At 45.0% G+C, this 22,176-nt stretch overlaps 1 long non-coding RNA gene across 4 annotated transcripts in view; it reads left to right on the top strand.

Moving 5' to 3' along the window:
* Positions 1 to 22,176, top strand: part of LOC111179479 (uncharacterized) — a 283,874-nt gene that overhangs the window by 31,614 nt on the left and 230,084 nt on the right. For 3 of the 4 annotated variants that reach the window (XR_016390887.1, XR_016390890.1, XR_016390889.1), the window contains exons 1-2: positions 16,189 to 16,528; positions 16,716 to 16,865. This is a non-coding gene — a long non-coding RNA (uncharacterized LOC111179479). The other variant, XR_016390888.1, reaches the window with a different exon arrangement.

Here is a 22,176-nt window from a genome sequence, read left to right as displayed (position 1 = left end):
CAGAAACTTTGTGAGATAAAACGTTTGCTATTTCCAACTGGTTCAGTGGGGGTAATTTGTTATTCAGCAAGAGATTACTAATACACCACCCCAGTCCCGAGATCTGGACCGCCAAGCTAGGCCCCTGGTGATGCGTTGTTTGTTACTGGAATAAACCAGATTACAGAATGTACCTAAAGTCAGCCATAGCTCTTTATCTATTTCTCCAACCATAGTGTGATTTTGTCCGAATTAGAGATTCCATCTGTACAGAATTCTTTTCCCTTCCTCATTTATTTGTTTTTTTATAGAATAACAAGGCTAGTTGCATGGATTTGAAGTTAAGCAAATCTGGGTTCACTTCCTTTCTTTGCTATTATATAGGGAACTGTTGGAAATGTATCTCTTGGAGATCAGATGTTTCACAGTGAAACAGGGAGGGTAGTAGTACTTACTGCGTAGACTTGTACAATCCAGGGGCACCAGGGGTTTATCAGGATCCATTTAGATAATGTATGTAAAACATTTAGCTAGTAGCCATTAAGGATTCAGGTAATAGTAACTATTATCTTTAATAATTGTTATCCAAAATCCCTCACACGAGCAAATTGAAAAGTTCTTTAATTCCAAAGAATTGTCCTCTTTGAACTTAATTCTGGGAGACAACATGTGGTGATAGCTGAGTGTTTTGAAAATGTGGTTCATGGACTTCCTGCATCAGAATGATCTGAAGTGTTTATTAGAAATGAGGATTCTTAAAACCAATTTCAGGACCTTAAGTTAGTATCTTATGGATGGGAGTAAAATAGAGGGAAAGAATGGGAATCTGCATTTTTTTAACAAGCTCCCCCAGCTTGATTCTAGTGTTCAGGAAAGTTCTAGAGTCACTGTTGTAGAGGAAAGAAGAGTCATCTCAGAACTAGAGGACCTGTGGTGCAGGTCTGACCTGTGGCATTTACTAGCCAAAATGCGTTAACCCTTGTAATGCCCAGTTTCTCGTCTGTGAAAAGGAAACACTGATCTGCCTTCTCTACCTTCCAGAGCAATTGTAAAGCTCAGCTGAGATAATAAAAACATTCGCTGACTTCTATCTAGTGTGTATACAGTTTACAAAGTGATTATCCACCTTATCTCATTGAAACTTAGGATGGTCCCATGAACTCGGTTTTCCTCCCTGTCGATGGAGACGGACGCTAAGTCGAGGTTACATGGCTTGTCTAGTAGGTTGCAGAGTTAGTGCACAAACCCAGGTCTGGACCACAAATCACAACTGAAGTAAAATCAAGGCTCCATGTCAATGTGCTATTTATGAGCATCACTTTAGCTAAGACTGCCGCCTTGGTTATGGTACTGAAACTAGAGAAGAGGAACTTCATAAGAAAGTGTCTACATTCTGAATGCCCAGGTTATAATTATACATGCAAAGAGTAATAATTATTTGAAAACAAAAGCTGTGAGGTCATTGAGGTACACTTCCTTAGCCATGGCATTAGAGTCTGTGTCAGTCTTGGTGTGTCAAATATTTCTAACTCATGCACCACTAAATTCACTCATCTTAAATTATAAGCCTGATTAACTTCATTCATTTGATTTTTCTGGGTCATGGTTTTGTTTCTTCTACCTAGATTTGTGCAAGAGAGAAATATTTGGAAAATCATTTTTGTTCCTTACATGCTCTATGAGTAAAAGAAAAGGCTTCCATTGAATGGTTTATAGTTCTCTTAATAAAATTAAGCTTCTGCTACGTATACTCTGTGAAATGGCTGGATGGGTTTTCATCGAATTTGGAGGGTATGTCTGGGATAGTCCAACTTAGAATATAATAGGGTGTGTTGTGTATAATAAATAGATCTTTGGGTGTCAGAGATGGGTACCCTTCCTAAAGACATCACACGTCCTCCAGAGTAGCTGAACAAGAAGCAGCCTTGGGCTTCCCTGGTGGCGCAGTGGTTAAGAATCCGCCTGCCAATGCAAGGGACACGGGTTCGAGCCCTGGCCCAGGAAGATCCCACATGCCGCGGAGCAACTAAGCCCATGCACCACAACTACTCAGCCTGCACTCTAGAGCCCGTGAGCCACAACTACTGAGCCCACGTGCCATAACAACTGAAGCCTGCCTGCCTAGAGCCCGTGCTCCACAACAAGAGAAGCCACTGCAATGAGAAGCCCGCGCACCGCAACGAAGAGTAGCCCCCGCTCGCCGCAACTAGAGAAAGCCCATGTGCAGCAACGAAGACCCAACGCAGCCAAAAATAAATAAATTAATTAATTAAAAAAAAAAAAAAAAAAGCAAGAAGCAGCCTCTGTGGCCAGGAAAGACAAGCCGTATGTATTAGATTCATTGGGCAGGGGAAAAAAGTGCTTTCAAATCTGAGCCAAAATCTGACGTCACAAGGTCAGACACTGAACTGTCAATGCTGATTTGGGATGTGGTCGATTTTCTTATAACCCCAGGTTGAGAGCTTGAGGACAAGGTCAGTACTTAACCACAGTGTTTTATGTTGGGTTCCCCCAAGAGTAGAACTGGATACAAGGATTTGAGTGCAGGTGGTTTATTTGGGAAATGGTCTCAGATAGACTGGTAAGGAAATGGGCAAGTTTGACAGGGGACACAGGAAAGCCAAAATAGGGTTCATGAGGCCTCCGTCCAGCTGGAGGCCTCTGTGAGTCCAAGTAGAACTCACTTCAGAGTTATCCCACCCAGGGGCAAGGAAGCTGGGGGGTATTTATCCTCCAACTTCAATCCATCATGGCTGTTTCCAGGGTGTTAAGACCCTGGCCCTTCTGACCTGCCCTGAAGTGTCCAGAAAAGGCCCTCAGGCAGGGAATCAGGGATACGTACAGCTAAAAGCCCTCAGCTTCACTGAGCACTTCCAGAGTTTCCTGTAACCCAGAGGGCTGTGTCATGGGTGAGTTTGTCTGTGATAATGATGACACTACGTTGGTAATGTAACAATACCCACCTACTGAGTGCCTCTCGTATGGTGGTTGCCATAGTGGGTCCCTTATGTATCTCTTTCAACCCACACATGCCCAATGTCGAAGGCATTAGGATTCACGTTTCCCACGAGGAAGGGAAGAGTCAGAAAGCTTCGGTTACTGGCCTAATTCACTCGGTTTGCAAAGGAAAGCCAGAATCTGAACCCAGGCCTTTGCTATAGAACATACCCTCTCCACAGAGCAGGTAGTAAATACAGATTTGCTTAGTGGCCAAATTGAATACACATAAAGAGTTCCTTTTAACTTTTGGCACTTCAAGGTGGTGTTTTTGTTGACTCCTATCTGTCTTGACTATTTTCCGAAACCCACCCCTTACCTGTTCCTCTCACCTCTAGGCAAGGCTGATGTGTGTCATATAAGAAAATATGGATACTTTTTAGTCCTAGATAAATATGATGTACATGTTGTGTGTATATAAAGCCTCAGAAAGTTCACACTGGAAATGGGGGCAGGTCAAAGGGACTCTGACACCCTATCATTGACTCATGGCAGGAAGAAACGGTTTCCCTCTCTCCCTATCTCACTCCCTTTCTTCAAGTAACAGAATGGGCTCAATGTAGCTTCATGCAACATATACTTATTTTCTGGACTGGTTCACAACAAATATTAAAAAAGTTTAAGAAAATGTGTTGGGCTTCCAACAAAGTTTGAACTATGCAGATGTTGGTGGGATAGAAAATATGAGATAAGCTGTTTCCTACCATAGGAAGCTTCTGCTACTCACCATAGGTTCATGGCTGATAGAGAAAAAAAAAATAATTAGATAGATACATAGGGTTTGAAATGCTATGAAACTGTGTTTTCCCAATGCAGTCACACTGAAACTCTCAGGTAACCTGGTCAGAGGAAGAAGGATTCTCCAGAGGGATTCAGTTTTTAGTCTCTAAGAGTTTCAGCCACCAGCATGCAGGGTTCATCTACTTGAAGGCATAAAATGTTAGATTTTGGAATAGTTAAGATTTGCCATGCAGTAAACTGTATAACAACTTCTTTGCTTATCTCCTCCCCCACCCTCTACCCAAGCTCCAAGGGGGCAACCAAAGCCACTTTTTTTTCAAATGGATCAATGTCTGAGATATTGGCTTCTATTTCTGAAGAACTCACTTTTGAGCTTGTTTGTCCAACTCTGTGGTTCAAATTAATTTCACCCTTCAGGGATTTGTAGGCATGTTGACAGATTCAATGAAAAAAATGGAGTTTTATTGGAAAGGGTGTTAGTCGGGGAAACAAAGGGCTCGGGGGATAGTTTGGTAATGGGCTATGGAGACTTTCTTCTTAGGTCACCGGCTCGGCTCAAATCTAGAACCTGCTTGGCAGTGATTGAAAATCATTACTACTTGACAGCTGCCTGACAGGTGGCCAGTAACATGTTGGTACCCTGCTCCTGCATCCCCTTCTAGGCAGAATAATCACATGACAGGAGGGATAGCACGGATTACATGAAAACACAGGGGCTGAAGTAACAGTTTCCTTTCTCAACCTCTTGTCACTTAGTGGGTTAAATATTTTTATCAATTTAACAGATTATGGCCCACCAAAAGATTTCCATGCTTACCTCTTAACAGTGGTGAAACCTGATTAAAACCAAGGGAGAAAAATGAAACACAATGAGCAATGATTTGTGAAAAAGTAACTGCTCCATTGATCCGCTGCTAATAGCTGAGCTAGACCATCTACACGTTTACATAAAAAAGACCAAAACATCATAAAAGGCCAGGACTGGCATCAGGAAAACAAGCAGGGACAAACCCCAAGTAGAGGTTGGCTGCAGGAAGAAATCTGGCAGGTTTCCATCTGAAGGGCCCTTAAGAGACATGCAAGGCAAAGAGCCACGTAAGACTCATGATGGGCAACTTGGCGCCATGTTAATTTCAGCGTGGCCGTTCTCAGCTGGAACCCAGTCACCAGATCACATCTCTGCAGGAGTCCATCCTTAATGCAGGCTGGGCCCAGATAATGAGAACTTGATTCTTAGTGGGGGAATTGCCTTCTTTCAATGGGCTTAAGCCAAAACCTTTAAAATTATTTTAACGTCAGTTTTCTTTTTAATGGGACATGTAAGTACTAGGAAAATTATAGCATTAAAAGGGTTGCTTTGGACTTTCTTTTTGTAATTGCCTTTTAGAGGGTAGAACTTTTAATTCATTCCAAAAATTTCCCACTGATATGAGGAACCTGATGCAAGCTTCATATTCTGAGTCAAGTTCCTCATATTTTCCCCTAGAAAAACCCTCAAGACACTCACTAGTTTGAGCTCAACACATGTTCATCCCCCATAGGCAATAAGCCACGGGATTTCCAGAGAGGTGGCAAGACTTATCCACTGCTCTTGACCAAAGTAAAGAGTGTGCTACAACCAGTTAAGAGTTAAAGGCATTAAGTCGTGTGTGATTAATTTGCAAACAATACCACAAGCTGCGCATCTAAATGAGTATTGCACCCTTCAAAGTACACCTGTATGAGACTGATGGTTTGAAATGTGAGTTACTGCCTTACGTTTGGCTACAACGATATCATGGACAACTCCCCAAATCTGAGTGGTTATGACTACAGGCTTTTTTTTTTCTTGCTGCCAGGTCTGCATGTTGGCTGTGGCTTAGCTGGCCTTGACCATTATAGGACCCAGGCTGCAGCGGTAACACCTGGAGACTATTCTTCCCATCATGGAGGGCAGGAGCTCAAGAAAGGTGAGTAGAAACACGCAGAACCTCTTACAGCCTCGACGTGAACTGGGATGTGATTGTATCTGATCACGTTCTAGTTATTGGGTGAAAGTGATCAGGGGATGATGGGTCGGGGGAGAGGGGACATTGTTGATCATGAATACAGTCGACTGTAGTCACATAACTTAAAACCACAAAACTTAAAACTGTACAGTTATATTCTTTTATTGACTTAGTGCATGTTTACAGAGCATCTACTCACTACAGGAACTCGTTACTGTATTGAGGTGGGCGTGGTACATTCATTAAATCATGTCATCCTCTCGACAAAACTCCAAGGGAGGTACTTGTTCTCATTTTACAGATAAGTCGATGGTAGCCTGGTGCAGCAAAGTACCGTGCCTTGGCCCTAACACTAGGAAGTCATAGAACCAGCACTGGAGCTTCAGTGCTCTCGCCCTGAGCCTGCGCTCCTTGGCAGCCTCTGGCCCTGGCGCTGCCTTCTTGGCCCCCCAAGACTGGGACCAAGAGAAGAGGGCAGCAGGTCCCCAAGTGCAGATCAACAGTTGGCTGGAATTGTTACATAAAGAGAGAGAATTCTCTTTCGTAAATGAGTTGAGGACATTCTGGAAAGTGAGGTGGTTGATCAAGTTTGCTAATCCCAGTTGAGGTCTGAGGTGAGTTGGGACTCTGCGTTAATGCGGCTGACTTTACTTGCCTTACAACCTGGTCTGGGAGGCAGTTCTGAAGTGTATTCCCACTTCGTCATCATCCACCTGCAGCTGAGGCTGGGGACGCCTCCACAACTGTGGCTCCTGCATTATTAAGTCCAGAGAGACATAGAGGTACACTGTGCCAACACGTGAGTACAGAGGGACTCAGTGTGTTTGGTAACTTTTAAACACTTAGTAGATACTATACCAAGTACAGGAACTCAAAAACAAAACCAGAGATGGTACCTCCCCTCATGGAACTTATGGTCTAGAGGACAAGACAGACTTTTGTTAGACACATTCATGGATATGTAATTACAAAATGGGACACTTTTTTATTTTTTTAATTTGAAAGGAAGGGACAAAGTTCCATGAGAGGATAGGACAAAGGTGAGGAAGACTTCCACAAGAGGTGATGGGACTTTAAGGGAGAGAGCCGGATAGAGGCTAAATGTGTGTGTGTGTTAGTGGTATGAGAGATGGGAAGTGTTCTAGACTGAAGAAGAAGTGTGTGCCCAGACCCTGGGATGGGATGAAAGAAGTAACAGTCCAGCAGGACTTCTGTAAAGGGCTGGTGCCTTGAGTTTCCTCTTGGCTGCCTTGCAGCTGCCTCTGAAAGGGGCCAGTGGCCTATAACTCCCCCTCATCTACAGCCAAGTTCAAAGAGAATAGATGTCACCTCTAATAAGATCTTCCTCAGAGCCTGCTGCAGTCCCTATCTTGCAAAGGGGAGCATTGTTCAGCTATGAGAAATCAACTTCCCACTGCCCCAGAGAGCCCTGAGGTATACCTGAGGACTGGAGCCTGCACAGGTTAGAAGCTGCAGTAACAGAACCACAGTTTGCCATCCGCTGGTGGGGATCAGTCCCTTACTTAGGGAATTCAACACATGTTTACTGAGTATTCACAATATTCCAGAAGCAGAGGAGAGAGATAAGACAGAGACAACCCTTCTATTAAAGAGTGCATGGTCTACAAGAGAAAACACACCCACAGGCATGCAATTGTAAATAATAGACTAGGATACTGCTTTAGAGTCCTGGCCAGCACGGGCGGAGAGGCCCCTCACTCAGATTCCGGATGTCAGGGAAAGCTTCTTGGAAGAGTTGAGGATTGAGAAAACTGTTGGCCAATTAATAGGAGTCCACCACCCAAAGAAGGGCCATCAGTAGCTCCATTAGAGGGAACAGTAAGTGCAAAATCATGGGTGTGGGGCTTCCCTGGTGGCGCAGTGGTTGAGAGTCCGCCTGCCGATGCAGGGGACACGGGTTCGTGCCCCGGTCTGGGAAGATCCCACATGCCGCAGAGCGGCTGGGCCCGGGAGCCATGGCCGCTGAGCCTGCGCGTCCGGAGCCTGTGCTCCGCAACGGGAGAGGACACAACAGTGAGAGGCCCACGTACCGCAAAAAAAACAATAAACAAATAACAAAAAACAAACAAACAAAAAATCATGGGTGTGTGCAAAATACAACAACAATTCCACAATGTATTGGGGTACAGGAGCATTTAGCCTTCTGAGTCAATATCCGACCTGGAAGAAGGCCTTTGAATCAGCCTCCTCTCTGCTTCATCTGCAGCAATGTTGCTTCCTGTTTTTTTTCCCCAGCGTTTATGAGAGATAATCGACATATAAGATTATACTGTGTACACAGTGATGATTTGATACATGTATATATTTCAAAATGTTTACCTCGATAAGGTTAATTAACATCTCCTCTCCTCACATAATTACCATTTTGTTGTTCTTGCTGTTACGGTGAGACTATATAGTTAACCCTAGTTATCTTACCGTAATTAGAGCCCCAGAATTTATTCACCTTAAAACTGAAACTTTGTGGCCTTTGACTGACGTGCTCCCGTTTCCTTCTCCTCACAGCCTCCACCAGGCAACCACACTTCTACTCTGTTTCTGTTTTATCTTTTTAGATGCCACATATAAGAGAGCTCATACAGTATTTGTCTTCCTCTGTCGGACCTATTAGTCTGATGCACCTGTGCTTTCTGCTTCCAGACTCATCTTATCTGGCCTTCCTAGAGTGCCATGAGATGTCCTGACAAAACTCCTGTCTGGATAATGGGTGTCTGGGCTTGGGGCTGCAGGCATGGTCGGTGTGGGAGTTATTGACACAATTACTGGGAGGTTTGGGGGGCTGCAGTGCTGCTGAGCTCTGGAGGACATTTCCGTGGCACACAGCTCCAAGTGAGGTGACAGGACAGGTGCTAGGAATCCTTTCCCCAACTCTCAGTTCAAAGCCATTGGCTCTAGCACTCATCGGGAGTCACCTTTTCCCCCTTTGGTATTCATGGGGGGATTTTCCTCATTGTATCTCTGTTGTATTGTTTTATATACATATAGAGCCTCTCCTGCTAGACTGGGAAATTGTAGAGGGCTCTGTCTAGTTGATTTGGGGCATAGTGTCAGGTAGTGTTTATAGGCAGAGCTTTGAAGCTCTTGCATTTCTACCACCTCCCTGCAGGTAGGTAATTGTACACGCTGAGCCCCTGTTCCTTCTTGCAAAATGTCAGTTAGTCTCTTTCTGTAAGAAATGCCTTTGGGATTTTGAGAGGGCTTGCATTGACTCTGTAGATCACTTTGGGTAGTATGGGCATTTTAACAATATTGTCTTTCAATCCATGAACAAGAAATGTCTTTCCATTTGTTTCCATCTTCTTTAATTTCTTCCCTCAATACTTTATAGTTTTCAGTGTATGTCTTCACTTCCTTAGTTAAGTTTATTCCTAAGTATTTTATTCTTTATGATGCTCTTTGAAATTGAGATTGTTTTCATCATTTCCTTATCAGGTAGTTTGTAATTAGTGTAGAGAAACACAACTGATTTTTCAGTGGTGACTCTGTATTCTACAGCTTTACTGAATTTATTAGGTCTAACAGTTTTTTGTGGAGTCTTTAGGGTTTTGAAAAAACAGGTCTAAAATTCACATGGCACCATAGTGATTCCCCCAAATTATTCCACACATTTAATAAAATATGAATTTAAAAAATCTAAAGAGCTTATCACCAAAGTTGACAAAATTATTCTAAAATTTATTGGGAAAACTAAAGTGCTGAGGAAGCATTTTAAATCAAGTGGAAAGGATGGATGACTCAATAAAAGGCACTGGAATATTGACATCCAAATGGGGAGGGAGACTAATTCAGATCTCTGTTTCACGCAATATTCAATAATGAATTTCAGTTGGATTAAATATCTTAATTTGAAATGCAAAATTTAACATGCCCTTTACAAAGTAGGAGACTAACTTTACGACCTTGGAGTGGGAAAAGATTTCCCTTTTTTTTTTTTTTGCGGTACGCGGGCCTCTCACTGTTGTGGCCTCTCCCGCTGTGGAGCACAGGCTCTGGACACGCAGGCTCAGCAGCCATGGCTCACGGGCCCAGCCGCTCTGCAGCATGTGGGATCTTCCTGGACCGGGGCACGAACCCGTGTCCCCTGCATCGGCAGGTGGACTCTCAACCACTGCGCCACCAGGGAAGCCCAAGATTTACCTTTTTTAAAATGCTAGAATTTTATCTCTACAATTTTTTACCAAAATTTTTGGAAAAGACCGAAATTATTCCTAGTCCTAAAAACAAAGTTTTCTCAGATCTGAGGATAGTCATTTTCTAGTTGTTTGTTTTTTAGAAGTCAAAATTGGACTATGAATTGCTCAGAGTCTTTGGGGTTTTTTTTTTTTTTCCATGATGAAATGTAGCTGTGGCTTTTACTATTAGAAATATCTTACTGGAATCAGGGCTCGGTAGATAGTTTAAGTTAACTAGGAAATGGCAGTTAGCAAGGCTTTTTGTGACTCTCTGTTTTCACCCTTTCTGGTTATTTTTTAGAGATGCTTCAGTGAGCTGGCTATGAAGGGGTGCCTTCTTGGGTTGGGAGGCTAGGTCTATCTTACCCTGATGTTTCAAGGCTAGTGTGCCCTGCCCATAAAAGTAGGAATAGAGTGATAAGTGAACAACCAATAAGAACCATGATAGATCAATGTTTTAAAATAAAATACATAATTAAAACTACTGACCCATGAAAAGGTGCAACTGGATACAGAAAATGTGCATGTACAGGGAAAAGATTTCTTTTTTTTTTCATTTTTAAAAATTGAGGTAGAGTTGATTTACAATATCCTGTTAGTTTCAAGTGTACAGCACAGTTATTCAGTTATACATATATCTCTGTATATCTATTCTTTTTCAGATTCTGGGAAAAGATTTCCTAAACAAGATGTACAAAGTAAAATCCTTAAATTAAATATTTAGAATCTAAGGCTTTTCAACAAAATGTTAATTTAGAAATCTACATATTAAAAGAAATATTTTTATATTACATCTAAATATATAAATAATTCTGGCATATTAATAAATAATTAATTTATTAATATTAATTAATATGCAGGGTGGAGGGAATGGCCAGATGATAAAGAAAATTCAAAAAGAAAACCCAAGCATTCGACAAAAATATGCCCATCATTTCCCTTGCTGACTTACAATACCTTTTTGATTGTTTACCAAACATGGGCATCTGTCTCTAGACTCTCTTCTGTTTCTTTGGTCCACCATATAAAGTCGTTTCTGCCACTTTATCACTATATTTTGCTTTATCACTAAATCTGTGCCCTCCAATAGGGTAGTCATTATCACATGTTGCTATTTAAACTTAAATTAAAATGCAGTTCCTTGGAATTGACATCCAAATGGGGAGGGAGCCGCATTTCAAGTGCTCAGTAGCCGTAAGTGGCTAGTGGCTGCCATATTGAATAGCATACGTATAGAATATTTCCATGATTACAGAACGTTCTACTGGACGTTGTTGCTTAAACTTACAAATTTATAAGCTTTAGTGTCATTACAACAAGGCGAGTCTCCTTTCATTCTTCCTCATCTTAAAAATTGCTTTGGCTCTCACTTTTCCAAATACATTTTAGAGAAAGTAATCAGGGAAATGTAAATTAAAAAAACAATGATATACCACTCCATAGCAACTACAGTGAATGTATTACATGGATCAAAATGGTACGTCTGAACACAGTGGGAGCACAAGAGAGGAGAAAGGTGAAAAAGGAGTGTGTGTGTGTATCTGTGTGTGTCTGTGTATAGGTGTAATGCTATGACACAATTTAGGCAAATTTTAACCCCCCCCCCAAAAAACTATTCTAGTTATTGTGTATGGATCATAATTATAGCTAATCTTTATTAGCATTTATTTTTTCTGGGCTCTGTTCCAGGCACTTTAAATCTATTAACATTTGACTGTTGCACCCAAGATTAATTTACAATCATCTTCCTTATTTGACTGAGGTACAGAAAAGTTAAGCAATTTGCCCCAGCTTACCCAGCTAGTTGGTGCAGAGCTGGAGCTCATGGCCAGGCTGTCTGGCTTCCAAGTCTGCATTCAAAACCATGGTGCTGTCCTGGAATCAGACCAAATGACACTCACCAGACGTGCGCGGGAACGTTTCCAAAGAGGGAGAAAATAGAAATGGGCTGTAAGGCTTTACCTTCTGTATAAGGTGTTAGAGAGAGAGGTGGCGGGGGAGAGAGAGAGAGAGAGAGAGAGGAGAATGGGAGATCTGAAGGAAAGAAAGGAGAAAATATTAATATCAGTCCAATTAGGTTAGTGGGTACATGGGTGTCATCATTTTCTGTTTAAGTTTTTAATTAATAAAGTAAAAAATAATGGGTATATTGTTAGATGAATTATGTCTCCGAGGACTTGCTTATGATCTGAGATCTGCTAACTAGACTTCTCTGTTGTTAAGAGTCATCCCTTCTGTTTTGTAGAGCGAGATATGAGAGCTGAAGGATTTCTGAGGGACAGTTGCAAGGGATGCAAAGCCAGGTGACAGGAGACACAGCTGGGGGAGATTCTTGGGGCACACAAAGGGAGGGGGCAGCTGCTGCAGGAAGCTGGAGCAACGATGGTGAAAGAGGATCTCCCAGAATCCTCTGGTGCTTGATGGAGCCCCCTCCTCCATTTTCCCAGGAAAGCTTCAGAAGAAAACTACGTTTTCCAAATCTTTAGCTGTCAGATTACTATTTTCTTTTGGCACATGGGGAAGAGGTGAGACTGGCCTCAGAGAGACCACAGAGTGCATGATGTGCTGCCCAGGCAGGTAAAGTGATGCTCAGGTTCCAGACCCAAAGCATCTCTTCTTGACACGCAGAAGGCCTTGACCACGGCAGTTAGTGTTACTAGCCAGCATCACTTCCCATGGAGGCCTCTTCTCACCTGGTGCTTTCTGCCCTCCCGTAAGCCCAGGGCCCCAGCTTCGCGCCCATGTCACCTTGCTCCCGTGGCAGAGCTCCCTGCCCCAGTGTCCCAGGCCAAGAGGCTCTCAGGCTGTCTCGCTAATGCTAGTTCACGTGTGGGGCTTTTTGCACAGTTGCTGTCCTGGGAGCAGACGGGTAGGAGTGGCAAGATGGGGCCGACACGGGCAGGTCTGGGGCAACTTAACAGTGTGACTGGCAGACACCTGCCAAGCCAGCAGGAGAAAGGGAGCTGGGTTCATCCAGGGGAGCACGGGGAAGAGCAGAGGTGAAGGAGGCAGCTGGAGGGAGGTCTTCCCTCAATCCTTTTTTGCAGCTGGTCTGCAGGGAAAATGAGCTGTAACTGCCCCTGCCCACCAAGCCCCCTCCACTGCCAATTTATGGCTTCTTTCCTGCGAGCTCATCAGTAATTATGGACCAGCAGGTTCTTAAGAAGCAAACTCCCTGAAAGGCACAGGCTAGCTCTGGCTCTGCTGCGGCCCCCCCTCGGACCCAGAAGGAGGTTTCCAGATCCTGGGCCTGTGGCTGGCCTGCACCTGCCTCCAACTCTGCACATTCCAAGCACGGAGCTGTCGGGCTGTTTCCACACAGGCCAGCACACTTGTTCCCAAGCCAAAAGACTCCAGAGGAGAATGATAAAATGCTGGGGTTTAGGGTATTTTGCAACTGAATTAAGCCCTGTGAGCCCGGCTGGCAAATGCCCCAGGTGAAAGCTTCCCTACTACACACGGGCAGGGCTCTTGGGCTAGCTGAGACGTAAAGGTACCCATCACAGTTCATCACTGCAGCTTTGGCCACCTGCTCCCAGACCCCTTTGCACCCACACCCTGAGGCCTGCCTGGTAGTTTGGATTCATGGAAGAGGCAGGATAGACTAGTAGTAAAGAACAGCGTCTGGGAGCAGACAGGACCAGTTAGCTCCCATCTTTGCTGCAGGTCCTTGGTGGTTGTTTTCTGAGCTTCCTTCTTTTTCTCAGAGTGGAACCCTTACCTGCTTTGAAGATTTCTAAAATTAGAACTAAAAATATACTCATGTGGCTAGCTTCCCTCATTGAGCCTGTTGGACAATGACATGTTATTTTCCCATTTCTCAAAATATTCTGCATGTTATAATGTCAGTCATGGATTGTTAACATGGGTTTGTTTTAAATATATTTACTATTAATGAATTGTCATAGATATGTACATAGGTGTGTTTTTTAAATCTTCTCTGTCTCAAAACTAAATATTAAACAAATGAATGCTATATAGCTCATTTATTTGTTTTATTTGTTTACTAGTTCTATAGAATATAGATGTGTATACACACACATATGGTGCTCCATTTGTATATCTGTATGAAACTTAGCACTGTGGCATAATGAATGAGAACGGAGCTCTGAGTAGACAGACCTGAGTCCCACCATTTGCTCTGACACATCTTAGCTTTGTGACCTTAAGCAAGTTAATTAACCTTTCTGAACTCGCTTTTGCTTATCTGGGGGGACCTTATGCAGAATGGTTCTAAGGGCTTCATCTCTGGAACCAGATTATCTGGGTCTGACTCCCAGGTCCACGAGTTACTCACCTCTTTGTGCCTCAGTTTTCCCAGCTACAAAATGGGAATCAGACTAGTACCCACCTCATAGTGGTGCTGTGAGGATTAAACAAGCTATAACTGAAAGTCAGGGAATGTCAGGAGCTTAAAGGGCTGCCTGAAACCGAGTTATTAAGATGACTATAAAATGGGAATCATAATAAGATCCACCGTAGAGGGTTGCGATGAGCAAAGTTGAGATAGCGTGTGTGAAGCATGCAGCTCTGAGCTCGACACCCAAGCGCTGCGTTGAAATGGCAGCTGTGGTTGTTGACATTTTGCTTCAGGCCGGGCTGCACACTCCCAGTGCCTGAGATCCATGGAGTCTCCTGCAGCACCAGTATCCAGGGATATGATTGCGGGGGAGACCGAGGGTGGGAAATGGGGATGGGGATGGGGAGTGGGGTGGGAAGTGGGGATGCTGTTACCCGGGCTCTGCTGCAGACAGAAGCCGACGAGGCTGCACACCCCACACTCCAGGAGGCCCAGCTCCCGCTGCACCCAGGCCAGGACCATTTTGCTGAGCCACCTCTAGCTGCCAAATGTTGTTCTAACCAGAGCTCTTTGATACGCTGCCAGTCCTTGGGCAATGGAGGCGAGGTGTGCTGGGATCCAGGCAAGGCCCTGGGGTGAGGGCCTGCCGATCCCAACAGCCGTGCCAGCGCAGGGCCGGGGGAATGTCCCGGAAGGGTGGGGCTGGACCGGGTGCCTGAGCCTCACAGCCAGGACAGTAGAAGACGCATCACAGCCACTAAGGGGCTCCGTGCGCAGGCTCTCAGCCTCCTCTCAGCGCAGGCTCCAGCCACAGGAGCTGGGGGTACACTTGGCCCGATTGAGAACCACGCACACTGCCTTACAGTACAGAGGAGAAAGGAGGGCATAGGAGAAAAACGAGAGAGACCAAGAGATGTGGGAAGAGAGGAAGGAAGAGGAGAGAGAGAAAAGGAAACGGCCACTGTGCAAGTGTGGTCTTGGGAGCCAGTGTCATGGCCTCTTCAATCCAGGGACCTCCCTCTGAATGGGCCCCACGGGGCAGATTGTGGGAAAGACCCACTTAGGAGCAGATCCTTCCAGAAAGGCCCAGGGTGGCAGCACTTTCCATGGCATAAAGCCTTTCCCCAGGAAACACCAGGTTTTCATCATCAGTGCCAACGTTTGCAGCCCCCAAATCCCCCATCTGTCCCCATGCAGGGAGGGGCCGGCACTGTGTCCCCTCAGGGCCACTTGTGTCTCCTTGGCCGGTTCCAAGTATCCAAAAGGGATAGTGCCAGATACGTCCAGGGTCCAAGCCCCTTGCAGGGCTTCCCCTCTGCCGAGAACGGCTAACCGTGGGGATGCATGCCCAGAACACAGAGGAGAGGAAAGGCGTCGGGACACACTTAAGTCAAAAAAGTGCATGTTGTTTATCTGAAATTCAGATTTAACTGGGCTTTTTGTATTTTTATTGGCTAAATCTGGCCACCCCTGACAGGCAGCTCTGACCTGACTTCAGTAGCTATTTCAAACTCCTGCCCCCATCACACGTATCCCAGGAAGGTCACCAGCTTGGGAGAGCTGGAGCTTGACCATCCTGCCAAACGGCTGGGTGATTTTATCCTTGGCGAGAAAGGGAAAAAAAGGGGAAAACTGGTCTCTTGGTTAACTTGATGCTAGATCAGGCATTCACCGAGGGCCGAGTGTATCTATCCTAGGGTCTGCAGTAGCCATTCACCTGCGTCGTTTCATTTAAGGCTGATGACCATCTAAGGAGCAGGATTTGCATTTCTGTTTCTCTCCGGGCAGATTCCCTCTGCACCATTGTGGATGCTGAGCCTGCCTGAGATCCAGCCCAGGGCCCTGGCCACAGGCTGCTGGGCTGAACTTGTCCACAGCTGACATCGACTTCGCCGGGGCATTTTACTTCTGATCTTCTCTCTCTCAATACCCTTGCAATGTCCCTGTTTCCAAAATGAGTGCCCGATGGGCCTGCTACTCCAGGTGAGTCAGAATCCGAAGGCAAACACGGTAGGTGATAAGGGAGAAAACCTTAGTCCAAGAGGCTCAGGTGGAAAAAGTGTGGGTTGGTGACACCCAGCCCTGAGTCAGAATCCCAGCTCTTGCATTGCCTGCATGACTGCACAAGTTACATGAGATTGTTTGAGCTTCAGTTTCATTTGCTAAATAATTGGGATAATAATACACACAGCACTGGGTAGTTAGGATTTAATCAGAGAAGGCATGAGAAGTAAGCACCCATCAACTGAGCTATTATCTCCCTGAAATGATGGCTGGAGAAGAATAAAAGGGATCTAAAGTAAAGACGTGTAGTAGATGCTTCATAAACGGTAATTACGACTATTGTTACTAACCCCCTTTGGAATGGGTTGTTTTCCAAAAGCCACTCAAAAATCCTGTCCCTATTGCAGAGAACTGGATAAATGACTCCTTTGATAAACTAGCTTTTCACCTGCGGGAAGTGGGTTGCTGGTCCTACGCAGGTTAAAATGACTGAAAATCAATTTGATTTGACAGCTGCTGAAGAAACGAAATGCGTGTACAAACCGATGAGCAGCAGAGCCCATCGGCGCTGATACAAAGCGAGACCACAGAGAGGGCTGCTGTCTACGATCCAGCCGCCTGCTTCCTGTTGGGGCCGCCAGCCTGGCCACCCATCGACAGCAGGTAAGATCGGAGGTCCCGCTGACGCCGCCGCTCCCAACTCCGGGGTCTGCAAGGTGCACGCCGGAGCCCAGGTGCTGGGGCCCTGGCCTTGGAGACCCACACCCCAAACCGCACACCCAAGAGCGTTCCCTGCTACCTTGCAGCACGGTTAGCTGCCACTAAAAAGGCAGAACCACCGGGGTCCGAGAGCTGAGCTGCTCGTAAGATCAAGGGAGGCAACAGGTCATTTCATCCACCTACCTCTCGCCAAAGAACAGAGGGCTTCAGTCCCCGCCCGCTCCTTGCCTCACTCACCTGCCCCCAAACCCCTATTCCCAGGTCCCCATGCTGTTCCTTTGTTCCCATCAGACCCAACTGCCCAACTCTTGAAATGACACATCCTCTGAGGCCACTAGGCCCATTGCAGGCCGCTTTGTGTGACTCAGGGAAGGCCCTCAGCCTCCTCGAGCTTCAGTTGCTATGGTGGTCAAGTGGGGAATAAATCAGCATTAGCACTTCCTGCTAAGAACCAAGGGGCACGTGAAAGTGCAAAGGCTTTGTCGGCTGGGTGGGCTTCCAGATGGGAGTTTCCGGTATCCGCCATGCTCTAGAACACGGGGAATGTTCCCCGGGTAAGAGTGGGGACGTTACTCATTGACCTACTCCCTCCTGCTGTTTTTCCGTGCGTCCTGATTTTCTTCCACTTGCTACGGGGGAGGGTGGGATTGTCACTGGGTCAACGCCACTGGAGACTATTCTCCCTGAGTTCTTAGCGTAAGTAACCCAGGAACCAAACTAAGGAATCTGGCTACTTGGAATCCTCCCCGTGGGTTTATTTTAAACTAGCTGTTATCATGATGAAATAAATAAATCCTATGGCTGCTTCCCCCGCCATACCAAGTTGCCCTAGTAAGAAACAGCGTCTTCAAAGACCATACCTCCCCTGGAGACATCTATCTTTACTTTTATATTCTCTCTCTTTCCCTCCACCCACGAACCCACCGGCCCCGTCTTCATATATCTTGAACTGCTTTCCTGATCAGTGAGCCACGTGGGCCAGAGGCTATTATCTGTTTCAGCTACTCTGGAAGGTGCTTGCCTATTTTTCTAGGTACAGCCCAGGTAGAAGCCTATCCACCGCTTAGCTTTTATTTTAAGCCAGATCTAAAGACACCCTCCAAGTTTGGTGAACATCCATCTACCCAGTTTCATCTGCACAGAAAAGAAGCTTGTTTTGTTCACAGAGATAAATATTGTCACTGTCTCCAGCCTGAAGGAAAGGCTGCCTTAGACAACCATGGACAGATTGCTTAACCGTGTTCCAAGAAAGTGCCAGTTGCTTGCAATATACCAACGATAGGTTTCATGTAATGAAAACTGACCACACACTATCTTATTTAATCACCAATACCTCCAACAAAGGTTAGGTACAATTATTATCCCATTTTATAGATGAGGCGCGTGAGACTTGGAGAGATGAAGCCATTTGCTCAGAACTAAGAGCTAATAAGAGCCAGGATTCAAAGCAAGGCCTTTAGAACACTTACCACAAGCCCTGCTAGTTAACTCACCATGCTTTTGTGTGGACAAAAGGCCCGTGAGCTGTGTACTGGTACTTTTACAGAGGAGGGGCAAGCTCCGGGAGCCTCAGGTGTGATGAGTTGACTGAAGAGCCTTGAAAGATGTTCTTGAACCTCAGCATCTGGGAGGGGCCTGGGAGCTGCCACAACCCAGCTTACTGGCAACTGAACACTCTGTGTGTGATTATGCACGAGATGGTTTAATTAACTGCACGGCTCACCTGTCACCGTATGTGCCTTCATGAAGCATCTTTCATCTCGGATCTCCAAAGCAGCTATAAAAGTTGTAATTAGTCATAATGATTGTCATGATTTTTAATAGTTATCTACTATAAGATCCCTTTGACAGGTGAAGGTGCTGAGGCTTGGGGTCAGAGGGAGATGTGAAACGTGGAGACCCAAGACGTAAACTAGCCAAGGCCCTCCATTCTTGGGGAGCCTCCCAGGAAGCATAGCGGGCCATGAAACAAAGAACTGCCACAGGCATATGAGTCTGTCTCCTCTTGCCTTTGGGAATGGCTCACGTTTCTTTCTGGATGGAGGAGAGTGGTCACTTTCCATGGCATTTTAAAACAGGTGTAGGGGCTTCCCTGGTGGCACAGTGGTTGAGAGTCCGCCTGCCGATGCAGGGGACACGGGTTTGTGCCCCTGTCCGGGAAGATCCCACATGCCGCGGAGTGGCTGGGCCCGTGAGCCATGGCCGCTGAGCCTGCGCGTCTGGAGCCTGTGCTCCACAACGGGAGAGGCCAGGCCACAACAGTGAGAGGCCCGCATACCGCAAAAAATAATAATAAATAAATAAAACAGGTGTAAATAAAGGCAAAGGGGGGGGGTTAAGATTCAAGATACTCCTCTAGCACACCAACCCCAGTCTGCTTATTGGCAACACCTGGGCAAGAGTCATGATAAATTCTAAATCACAACAGTCTTGCATTCTTTTCCAAGATAGGTGCAACCACAAGAGGAGACACAGAGAGTCTCAGAAAAACAAAGGTTATTCTATCCACAGGTGCTGGAGACAGGAGGCGAGTGGCTCAGGGCACATGGGAAAGACACCAGGGTGGACAGGAGACAGAAGACAGGAGCGGGGTGAAATCTGAGACTGAGGCCTTTATTGGGGTTTCTGAGGGCAAGGCAGGAAAGTGCAGAGTGAACAGCCTAGGACTGGCTAGTTGAACAATTCAGTGAACTTTGGGCTGTGGGGATGGTCCCTAGTTGCCTGGTACCTGGTCCTGGGCTGGTTAAGGCAGAGGGATATTGTCTCCGGGGGTATATGGACCAGATGGAGGATTGGTTAGTTTGCATATCAAAGACGTACTGGAAACTTTCCTACCTCTAAGAATTGTCTGGTCCAGGGAGGGACAGTCTCTTCCCAGGCAGAAGGGTTTTTATTAAGATATCAAAGCATCATAATATATAGAAAATTATATCTATCTATCTATATCTATATATATATAAAATAGAACACGGTGTGTGTGTGTGTGTGTGTGTGTGTGTGTGTGTGTATGCTGGGAGAGGTAGATTGAGATTTGGGAAGAGAGCGGTGAGAAACTTTCTCCCATCTCTAAAAAAAAGGAAAAATTATGAAGAAGATGAACTTTTTTACCTTCTCTTGGAGGAGTTCATAAGATCCCCTCAGTGAGAGTTTCTTCTCTTCCTCCCTTTCCATTGACTCCCCTGACTGTGTATTTGAGTCCAGGACAATCTGAGATGAAGAAATGACAGCAGCCTGGGTCATTGTAAGATGCTTAGTGGATACTTTGTTTAGACTTAGAGATTCCTTTCGATCTGCCTATGTTCTTGCCCTTTCGTCGCATACTAATGACTGTAGCATATGCTTCTAGTTCCGTGTCTTTGGATGCCCCAATCCTGAAAATTTCTCTTGTAATGACACTTCCTGGATTTTCAATGCAAGCTGTGAGGTAAACAAGATTTATCCAAGGTCATTATGAGTAAATGGAAGAACCACGTCTCAAACCAAGGGCTTTCTTCTTCTCAAACTATCCCACTGTGTCAGAATGAGAGAGAGATGAACCTTGGCTGAACAGTCATTTTTCAGGAAGTCATGAAGTGAAAACTCACCTTTGGAAAATAAATTCTGCCAGGAAAACAAGGTGGCTTTTTGGAGCAGAATAATGAGAATCGTTTAATAATCAGAAGGCTTATAGCGGGATCACATCTACCGACTCTTAGCCCCTTTTCAATTCAAAAACTCTTATTCGTATGCATCAGAAAACACATATAAGAATGTCATGTAATCGTATTTCTAAAAGCAAAACACCTGCACCAAAACCAGACAACTGAAAATTACCCCATTATCCTTCAACAGGCGAATAGATAAATGGAATAGAACACTAGACAGTAGGGAAGATAAATGAACTACATATAGGTACATGCAACAACCCGGATGAATCACAGAAACATAATGCTGAGAGGAAAAACCAAGAAAGATGATATAGAACATAGTGGCATTTTTACAAAGCTGAAAAACAACCCCTTGCCCACATACCCACACACGGTTGAGGGTTACCTACGTAAGTATAACTTTAAAGGAAAGCCAGAGAATGATAAAGAAAACTTAGGATAGGCATACTTGATAAAGAAAATAGAGGGGCCTTGGGAAGGAAGATTCATTGATATTATTTTATAGTTCTTAAGACATTGTTTTACAGGTATTTTACATTCAGTGTCATGACTGACATATAGATGACGTACATAGATAATTTTGTATGTCCCCCAAATGCGTATTTCGGGAGACAGCTTCCTAGCACAAATAGCCCAAAGGCAAACAGTTTCATTCAGTGACAGTAGATAAACATGAAGTTCAAGAAAAATACAAGGAATGTGGTGTGTGGGTGGAGGGAATGGGGCCCCAGAAGGAACTCAGGAAAAGAGGAGAGTGGAGAAAAAGGCTGGAAGCAAAAGCTGGGAGAATAAATGTCTGTGGTTCCTGGTTTTATTTCTCGTTTCTCCATAAGATCCTCTCGGTTGCTGACTATGCCCTGTTCTCACACCCTCTAGGATAGTTTTAAGGCCCCATAGACAAGGGATGCCCTTCCCGGGATGTAAGGCTTGCCCACTTTCACGGTGGCAGATACACAGGCTAGAGAGGGAACCAAACTCAGAGTCAAAACCCCAGGGCTCACTTTCACGCTAAAAGCGTGCCTTGGTAGAGGTCTCCGGGCCTCCCAATGGTGGGGACACATGAATAAAATATAGATGAGATTGCATTGTAAGGTGCAAAGCGCTGTGCTTATATCAAGGTCTCTGAGACGTGCTGCACCCAGGATGTGGGCTTGCTTGTTCTGCCTATCAAGTTCCTGGCCTCAGTTTGCTACCCTACTCTCTGTTTCACACAGATGGCCCTTGCCATATTTAGGAACACCTTCTCAGCTTGGGAAGTCAGACAAAGACGGAGAAGTAGTTTTTTTTCCTCCCCCCTCCCTAAATATTACAACTGAAACTGTAACACAAAATATCCTAATGAAAAGTGAGAAGAAAATTATCTGGATATCACAAAGACCTGTCATTCAGCATCTCCAAACACTTATGTTTGAGTTATAGACTTAACGTTTTTTTAAAAAATTTTATTGGAGTATAGTTGATTTACAATGTTGTGTTAGTTTCAGGTGTACAGCAAAGTGATTCAGTTATACGTATACATATATTCATTCTTTTTTAGATTCTTTTCTCATAGAGGATATTACAGAATACTGAGCAGAGTTCCCTGTGCCATACAGTAGGTCCTTGTT

Source organism: Delphinapterus leucas, chromosome 20 (assembly GCF_059928025.1).
Source record: "Delphinapterus leucas isolate spDelLeu-1000000601 "Yukka" chromosome 20, BTC_Dleu_Yukka2, whole genome shotgun sequence".
Classification (NCBI taxonomy): Eukaryota; Metazoa; Chordata; class Mammalia; order Artiodactyla; family Monodontidae; genus Delphinapterus; species Delphinapterus leucas.
Note: the sequence above shows the minus strand (reverse complement) of the source record. Positions and strands in the feature narration are given on the sequence as shown.